The sequence below is a fragment of the Colobus angolensis genome, unplaced genomic scaffold (assembly GCF_000951035.1).
Source record: "Colobus angolensis palliatus isolate OR3802 unplaced genomic scaffold, Cang.pa_1.0 Scaffold370, whole genome shotgun sequence".
Classification (NCBI taxonomy): Eukaryota; Metazoa; Chordata; class Mammalia; order Primates; family Cercopithecidae; genus Colobus; species Colobus angolensis.
The window spans coordinates 1,737,018-1,746,413 of NW_012117044.1; the positions used below are offsets into that span (position 1 = coordinate 1,737,018).

The following is a 9,396-nucleotide window of genomic DNA, read 5'->3' on the forward strand; positions in this document are numbered from 1 at the left end:
AGCCAGGATGGTCTCGATCTCCTGACCTCGTGATCCGCCCGTCTCGGCCTCCCAAAGTGCTGGGATTACAGGCTTGAGCCACCACGCCCAGCCTCAGGCTGGTCTTGAACTGCTGGACTCGGGCAGTCTTTCCCCCTCAGCCTTCCAAAGTGCTGAAAGTGCAAGTGTGGGACACTACACCAAGCCACTGTTTTTGTGTTTAGTCACTCTGATAGGTATATAGTGATTGTGGGTTTATTTGAGTTTCTCTAATAGCTAATCATGTTGAGCACCATTTAATGAGCTTATTTGCCAATGTATACCCTTTTTGGTGAAATATATGTTTATGTCTTTTGCTCACATACGAATTGGATTTTTAAAAATTGGGTTGTTTGGCTTCTTATTATTGAGTTATAAGAGTTCTTTTTGTATTCCAGATTCAAGTTTTTTGTTGGACATATATTTTGCAAATGGTTTTCACAGTATATAGCTCCCCTTTTCTAACAGTCTTTTGAAGAGCCAAAGTTTTAATTTTGAGAAAGTTCAATTTATTGATTTGTTGCTTTCATGGATTATGCTGTTTGTGTCTTATCTAAGTAATCTTTGCCAAAGCAAAGGTTGTTAAGATGTTCTCCTATGCCTTCTTTAAGGAATTTGTGTTCAGCTGCTGAAAGGACCTGCAGGACTCAGTTTATACTTGTGCTGTTTTATAGGCACAGTAGCAAAAGCAGAAGGCTATGCACTAAAGGGACTTTGAGAGATAGGTATTTTTAACACTGGGACCCATAGGATGCACTTTGATTTCAGATCTTGCCCTTGAATACTGTGTGTGGAAGCACCTCGGTCCCAAGAAGCCTGAAGTCTGCTCATGGTGGGAGTGGAGGGTCTTAGAGTGAGCTGATCACATAGATATGTTCCGACTTTGTGACCAGCTTTAGCTTTCAAAATTTTCCAGACCCCTCTGAAACCAGGTACGAATAGTAAGTTCAATTGTTATTGAACCATGCTGACAGGCTGGTAGTCCTGCCCTGAAACAACTCACAGACTCATAGTTATAGAATATCTTTATCTTTAGTTAATCCATTGCACAGCATTGGCCAAGGGTCAATACCTTGTAATAAGCCTGTGTGTATTGGTCAGGGTTCTACAGAGAGACAGATCAATAGGAGCTATCGATAGATATAGGCATATGAGAGGGGGTTTATTAGGGGAATTAGTTCACTTGATTACAGAGGTTGAAAAGTCCCACGACAGGCTGTCTACAAGCTGGAGTCTCTGAGATGCTGGTAGCATGGCCCAGTCCAAGTCCAAAGGCCTTAGAACCAGGGAAGCCAATTATGTAAGTCTCTGTCTGAGGCTGAAGTCCTGAGAACCTGGGGGCAGGAAGAGAAGAGTGTCCCAGTTCCAGGAGAGAGAGGGGAAATCCTTTCCCTTCCTTTTTTGTTCTCTCTGGACCCCCAGCCAGTTGAATGGTGCCTGCCCACATTGAGGACAGATCTTCCTGACTCAGTGCAGCAACTCACACATCAGTCTCCTGGAAACACCCTCACAGACACACCCAGAAGTACTGTTTTGTCAGTTCTGTAGGTATTTCTTAATCCAGCCACGTCAACACCTAAAATTAACCGTCACAACGTGCTTAATCCAGATCAGCTGAGATTAACCCATGCCATGTAAGTCTCATAGTTTTAGCTAACACTAAAACTATGGTTTAGGGGTATGATCCATTTTGAGTTAATTTAATTTTTTTTTTAAGAGATAGTGTCTTTCTCCAATCCAGGCTGGAGTGCAGTGGCATGATCATAGCTCACTGTAACCTTCAACTCCTGGGCTCAAGGGATTTTCCTGCCTCAACCTCTCAAGTAGCTAGAACTATAGGTTTCTCAGGAGGTTGAGGTGGGAGGAGCCACCACACATGGCTAATTTTAAAACTTTTTGTAGAGATGGGATCTCACTATGTTGCCCAAGCTGGTCTCTAACTCCTGGCCTCAATAAATCCTCCTTGCTTGGCCTCTGAATGCACTTTGAGTTTATTTTTGTATACCTAATCGATTGATGTATATATTGACCTTGTATCTTCCAACCTGCTAAACACATTTGTGGAGACTTCAGGATTCCAGTGGTTTGGGACATGCTTGGACATTCCTTCCAAAGTAAAAGACAAGTGATTACATCTCATACCTCCCATCAACAAGAATAAAGCACAATGCTTATTAGGCTCCCTTGGGTTTAAAGGTAGCAAACCCCATGGGTGGGCATGCTGCTCTGGCCGCCTTATTGAGCTGTATGAAGGCTTTGGGCCCAGAGCTGGAAAGGGCTCTGTAGCAAGTTCAGGATGTGGGTCAGCAACCCTGCTCCTTGCATCATAAGATCTAGCAGACCTTATTGTATATGAGGTATCTATGGTAGAAAAAGAGGGCATTTGGAGTTTACAGCAGGTTCCCATGGGAGAATCAAAATATAGACACTTAGGGTTCTGGATCAAGACCACACTATCTGTAACTGATAATTATACATATACCACCCAAAAAACCAAACCCAACCAGAACAGCTCCCAGCATGCTACCGGGCCCTGATGGAGACAGAGCACCCAGCAAGAGACATCAAGCGACTCTGCAGCCAGAACTGCCCATCCTGAGCTGGGTTCGGCTAGAACCCAAGTTATAAAGTCAGTGGTGGGCCCAACAGCCCCATTCACAGTACGATGGTGATGGTGCATTCCATTCTGGGCCAGAGCAAGGCCACATGGCAGCCAGGAGCTGCACAAGCAGGTGGCCCAGGCCCTATGTTGTCTGTAAAGGTTGCATCGTGCCCCTGTCTCACTCAGCTCAGAACAGGGGTAGAGGTGGGAGTAAAGGGGCCAAACTTGGGCCATGGCTTGATAGGTGGATGTAAGTCCCAAATGCTGTTGTGCTATATATAGCCTGCCATGGGATGGCCCTGAAAAACAGTGGTGGGGGAAAGTCCTTCCAATGGGCAGAAATTCTGACAGAGAACCCATCATTCACTATGTGGAAAGAAGCAGACTGAGGTTAAAGATGAAACTGATGGGCAGGGGCTGATGGCTGGGCTGGTGATCAGGGGCCTAGAAGGAGAAAGACTGGGAGGTGTGGTGGGCTGAAAAATGCCCCCCTGCAAAGTGTGTCCATGTTCTCTTCCTGAAATCTGTGAATGTGACCTTATTTGGAAAAAGGGTCTTTGCACGTGTGATTCATTTAAGCATCCTCAGGTGAGGGTCATCCTGGATTATCTGGGTGGGCCCTGAATGCCATCATAAGTGTCCTTATGAGAGAGAGGTAGTGTGAGATTAGACACACACAGTTGGAAGGTCATGTGATGGTGGGAGCAGACATTGGGGTGTACAGCCACAAGCCCAGGAACACCAGCAGCCACCATAGGCAAGGCATGGGTTCTACCCTAGAGGCTCTGGAGAAAGTGCAGCTTTGCTGACACCTTCACTTCAGAGTTCTGGACTCCAGGACCTGTGATAAAAAACTAGTCTGTTCTTTTTTTTTTTGAGACAAAGTCTTGCTGTGTCACCCAGGCTGGAGTGCAGTGGTGCGATCTCGGCTCACTGCAAGTTCCGCCTCTCGGGTTCATGCCATTCTCCTGCCTCATCTTCCCCAGTAGCTGGGACTACAGGCGCCCGCCACCACGCCCGGCTAATTTTTTGTATTTTTAGTAGAGACAGGGTTTCGCCGTGTTAGCCAGGATGGTCTGGATCTCCTGACCTCATGATCCGCCCACCTCGGCCTCCCAAAGCGCTGGGATTACAGACATGAGCCACCATACCCGGCCTACTCTGTTCTTTTAAGTCACTAAGTTTGTGGTAATTTGTTACAACAGCCCAGGAAACTAATAAGAGAAGGCGAGGCAAGAGGAGGTCTTGGCAGAGGCCTGTGACAGAGCTGTGGAGTGGGCATGTGAGGGTCCATATGCAGTCTGCCTCTGTTGCTAGTGCCCCGGCCTGCGACTGATCGGGTCAAGGAAGCTCCCAGCAAGGGCTTGCATTTATTCTCACGTCTCGCCTCTGCCTTGTGCAGTGTGCTGTGATCCTGCCCACCACCCATGGCTCACACTGCATGGGAACTAGCCGCCTCCTTTTTCAACCCTTGTTAAAAAAGAATTTGTCTGGGTGACATCTGTCCCCTCTCTCCTCTGATGTTTTATCTTTTCTGTCTGGTGTTGGGCCAAGTTTCTGCTGCCTACAGCTGAAACTGCTCACAATTTCTTTTTTTTTTTCTTTTCCAGGAGACCAGGAAATATTTTATTGACAACCAGGGACACAGACATAAGAGAGGGAAGCACACAGGACTGCAAACTAACACCCAATAGCCAGCAAGGGCCCTCTGGGCCAGGAATACTGAATCCTGGGGTCCTCACAGTCTCCCACCAGTAGATGTACAATACTGGGCATCCAGGGGAGGGGGCAGTGGCTCTGGTGTCCCAGAGAGTGAGAGGATATATGATGCCTCATCATGAGCGACACGGTACGGAGGTAAAATGGAGGGTCCGTCACTGCCTAAGACCACCTCCTCCTCTCAGAGCCAACACCAGGTGAAGGACTAAACCACCTAAAATCTTGTAATCAGCTGCTGTCTTCTCATCATTCATCTGTTTGCCACTGTAGATGAGCCTCTGCTGTTGTGGGGGGATTCCCTCTTTCTCTTCCACACGCTCCTTGATCCGCTCCACCTTGTCTGTAGGTTCAATGTCAATCTCAATCTCCTTTCCGGTCAGCGTCTTCACTTTAATTAGCATCTTCTTTCCAGTTTGGGGCTGCACATGGATAAATTGCTGCTCCTACCGCTCTGGTTGCCGCTGCCACTATTGCTCACAATTTCATATCATCCCTTCTGTAAGGCAGGGCTTCTAGAACAGACGCTCCAGAAGTTCTCACTCAGGAGTCTGCTCCCTATGGCACGGAGCTTCCTGTTGTAACTGCGCTGGCATCTTCTGCCAGGCACTGTTTTCTTTGAGCCTATGGAGTTCAACTGTGTACCTGTCTGCACTTTATTTAGCTTCCTCAGGAGGGTCTTTTAACCTCTAAATTTTTGGCCTATACAAATTTTAATAAAATCTTGCAACTGGAGCTAGGCATGGTGGCTCGTACCTGTAATCCCAGCACTTTGGGAGGCCAAGGTGGGAGGATCGCTTGAACCCAGGAGCTCCAGACCAGCCTGGGCAACATAGTGAGACTCCCATCTCTTAAAAAATAAAAAAATAAAATAAAATTAGACAGCTGTGGTGGTGTGCGCCTGTGGTCCCAGATACTCAGGTGCTTGAGGTGGAAGGATTATTTGAGCCTGGGAGGTCGAGACTGCAGTGAGCTATGACTGCACCACTGCACTCCATCCTGGGTGACAGAATGACACTCTGTCTTTAAAAAACAAAAACAAAAACAAAAAAACTTGCCATCAGCTCATAGATAATCAGCTTTCAAGTATATTTAAAAAATCAGCCAGGCGCAGTGGCTCACACCTGTAATCCCAGCACTTTGGGAGGCTGAGGCAGATGGATCACTTGAGGCCAGGAGTTCAAGACCAGCTTGGTCAAACATGGAGAAACCTTGTCTCTACTAAAAACACAAAAATTAGCTGGGCGTGATGGCAGGTGCCTGTAATCCCATCTACTTGGGAGGCTGAAGCATGAGAATCACTTGAATCTGGGAGCTGGAGGTTGCAGTGAGCCAGAATCGAGCCACTACACTCCAGCCTGAGTGATAGAGCAAGACTCTGTGTTAAAAAAAAAAACAAAAAAACAAAACAAAAAAAAACAGGCTGGGCATGGTGGTTCACACCTATAATCCCAGCACTTTGGGTGGCCAAGGCGGGCGGATCACGAGGTCAGGAGATAGAGACGATCCTGGCTAACATGGTGAAATCTCGTCTCTACTAAAAATACAAAAAATTAGCTGGGCTTGGTGGTGAGTGCCTGTAGTCCCAGCTACTCGGGAGGCTGAGGCAGGAGAATGGCTTGAACACGGGAGGCGGAGCTTGCAGTGAGCCGAGATTGCGCCACTGCACTCCAGCCTGGGTGACAGAGTGAGACTCCATCTCAATAAAATAAAATAAAATAAAATAAAAAATTCTGTTCTCTTTTGGTCTCCAAAAAGCAAGCCGATTTTCCACTCATCTTTAAGCCCTCCAAGACATTTTTGTTGTGTACCTTGCTTCCTTGAAAAGGTTTTGTTTTGGGTTTCTCTTCATTGTCTGATTAAACAATTTTCTTTTGCAATTTATCTTCATCTGTCGTTCAGTTATGTGCTGTCTTTCTCCCCCACCCCACACAGGAAAGTGAACTCCCTAGAAGAAAATGGCTCCCCAAAATTATATGTTCCGAACTCCTCCTGACAAACAGACTGAGGTTTTCAGGCAGAGGGGCCACTAGACCTCCGTGAACGCTCAGGAAGCGCGGGGCCCTGCCGCTCTGCCCAGAGGGAACCTGGTGGGCGGCCTGCACCACCCCCTCATCCCACTCTAGTCCCTCGGGGCTTCCCATTCTAGACACCCTAGTGCCAGAGCGTTATAATCGCCAGGTCCTGCTGGGCCTTCATCCTTTCTGTCGTCTGTTATCCTGGCTGTCTTTTGGGCTCCATTTCTAGCTATTTCCTGGGTTTCACAGAGAAAGTTTTTTGGTAGGGAGGATGGGAGCCCAGGAGTGTTCAGTGGGAGGCATGACTTTGGCCTTAGTGACATTGCCCGGAAACAGTGCATTTGAAGCCGCTGAGACGTCTCTGCTCTCTGCAGGCTCCCCGCTCTCTGTGGTGCCCCAGGGGAGTGGCAAGAAGGGGCATCCATCCTCTCCCTCGGCCCAGCCCAGGCCGAAGGGCCTTCACCAGAGCCTCAGCCCTGCCCCTCCGACTGACTCAGCCCGCCCCGCGCCCAGACGGCCAATCACTGGCTTAGCTCCGAATGCTCCACCAAGGCGCTGGCAGTCCGGCCCCTCCCCAGCCCAGGACGCGCTGTTGCCATGGTGACGGTAAACTGGGTCTGAGTAGCCGAGCTCGCGAGTGAGACCCCTGCACAGGCTCTCAAGGGGCAGGTGAGGCGCGGAAGGTCCACGATTGCGAGAAAAGAGGTCCTCCAAAGCCCCCGCAGCTCTCCTTGTTGGTTAGTGAAGATTGTGGCCCCACTTCGCGTCTCTTCACCGCTTCTGTCATCTTCCCGAATTCCTTCAGCGTCTACCTTGGTCTCTTGGGGCTTTCACTCCTTGACCGCGAAAACAAAGTCGCTTCCTCCCTAGAAGTCTTCCTTTCTTCCTCAAAGTAATCATTCTTCAGGCATCTTGAGCAAAGTGCACAAAGAGCGGAGCCTCCCGAAGGTCATTCCCTTTGTCAGGGATTGGAGTAGAGTTGGGCCAACTTAGCAGTTCCGCCCAATTCTGACTGGCAGGACCAGAAACCAGGACTTTCTGTGTGTGGTATGGGAAAGTGGCCTTGGTAAATGACGTGCGGAGCTTCGGTGCCATCCATGACTTCGGGAGAAGAGCGTCTTTAAGAAGCTAACCCCGGCCGGGCGCGGTGGCTCAAGCCTGTAATCCCGGCACTTTGGGAGGGTCTCACTGTCTAAAGTGAGACTTTAGACAGAGTCTCACTCCATCACGCAGCCTGGAGTGTCGTAGTGGGATCTTAGCACACTGCAACCTCCCTTCCTGGGTTCAAGCAATTCTCCTGCCTCAGCCTCCTGAGTAGCTGGGACTACAGGAGCATGCCACCACACCAGCTAATTTTTGTATTTTTATTTAATTAATTAATTAATTTATTTTTTGATGAAGTAACGCTCTTCCGCAAGGCTGGAGTGCAGTGGCTTGATCTCGGCTCACTGCAACCTGTGCCTCCCAGGTTCAAGCGATTCTCCTGCCTCAGCCTCCCGAGTAGCTAGGAATATGGGTGCACACACCATACCCAGCAAATTTTTGTATTTTTAGTAGAGACAGGGTTTCACCATGTTGGTCAGGATGGTCTTGATTTCTTGACGTCGTGATCCACCTGACTCTGCCTCCCAAAGTGCTAGGATTACAGGCATGAGCCACTGTGTGCCCGGCCTTTTCTTTCTTTCTTTTTTTTTTTGATATGGAGTCTTGCTCTGTCACCCAGGCTGGAGTGCAATAGTGCGATCTCGGCTCACTGCAACCTTCACCTCCTGGGTTCAAACGATTCTCCTGCCTGAGCCTCCCAAGTAGCTGGGATTATAGGTGCATGCCACCACGTCCAGCTAATTTTTGTATTTTTTAGTAGAGAAGGGGTTTTGCCATGTTGGCCAGACTGGTCTTGAACTCCTGACTTCAGGTGATCCACCCGCCTCGGCCTCCCAAAGTACTGGGATTACAGGCATGAGCCAGCATGCCTGGCCAACACCCTGTTGTTTAAGCCACTTTGGCCAGGATTTCCTGTACTTGAACCTGGAAGCATCCTTTATAATATGCCATCCTTATGATAACACCTCTGTCCCACTGTGAACACCCACGAGACTCTGGACCTCAGTAAAAATTACCAGTCACTGCACCGTCTCCGAATCTCCAGGTCAGCCATCTCCCTCCCATACCCTGCCCTGCTTTCCGGTGAACCTCACCATCTCTTTGAAACCCTTTCCTCACTTGACTTGAGACAGCATTCCCTGGTCTTCAGCCTTTCTCAGGGTGCCTCCCTGGGTCTCACTTTCTCACCTTTGTGGTGGCAGTGGTGCAGGCTCCATCCAGCTTTGGACCCTTCTTTTGATCTCTTTACCCTCCTTAAATGAAGGTATCGAGCCACGATTTTTAAATTCCATCTGCATGCTGACTCCCCAAGCTGCTGTCTCCAGCCTGTTTTTGTGAACACAGGCTCAACCAGCCAACTGCCTCACACACATCATGCTTGGATGCTGTATTAGTCTGTTCTCACACTGCTGAAGAAAGGCCTGAGACTAGGTAATTTATAAAGAAAAGAGGTTTAATTGGCTCACAGTTCTGCAGGCTGTACAGGAAGCATGGCAGCATCTGCTTCTGGAGAAGCCTCAGGGAGCTTTCACTCATGGCAGAAGGCAGAGCAGGAGCAGGCATCTCACATGGCAGGTCGAGGAGCAAGAGAGGGAATAGGAAGGTGCCCCACACTTTCAAACAGTCGGATCCCTCCAGAACTCACTCACTCACTAATAGGAGAACAGCTCCGAGGGGATGGTGCTAACCCATTCATGAGAACTCCACCCCCATGACCCAATCACCTCCCGCCAGGCCCCACCTCCAACACTGGGGATTACAACTGAACAGCAGATTTGGGTGGGAACACAGATCCAAACTGATTTGTTTTTCTAAGACCACCGAGCGGGCGCAAAAGAACCAGCGGATAGGCAAAGGTCAGGAGCAAAACTTTTATTTTGGTCACCTAGCTTCAGGGAAAGAAGGTGGGTAGGGAGAAGTCTGTCGGCCTCCGGCAAA

General features: G+C 48.9%; 1 pseudogene across 1 annotated transcript; it reads right to left on the minus strand.

Annotated features, from left to right (window-relative positions):
• Nucleotides 1-4,234: 4,234 nt before the first annotated feature.
• Nucleotides 4,235-4,798, minus strand: LOC105520186 (annotated as a pseudogene). Its single transcript, XR_001003082.1, has one exon. The product of XR_001003082.1 is annotated as an NEDD8 pseudogene (transcript).
• Nucleotides 4,799-9,396: the final 4,598 nt, after the last annotated feature.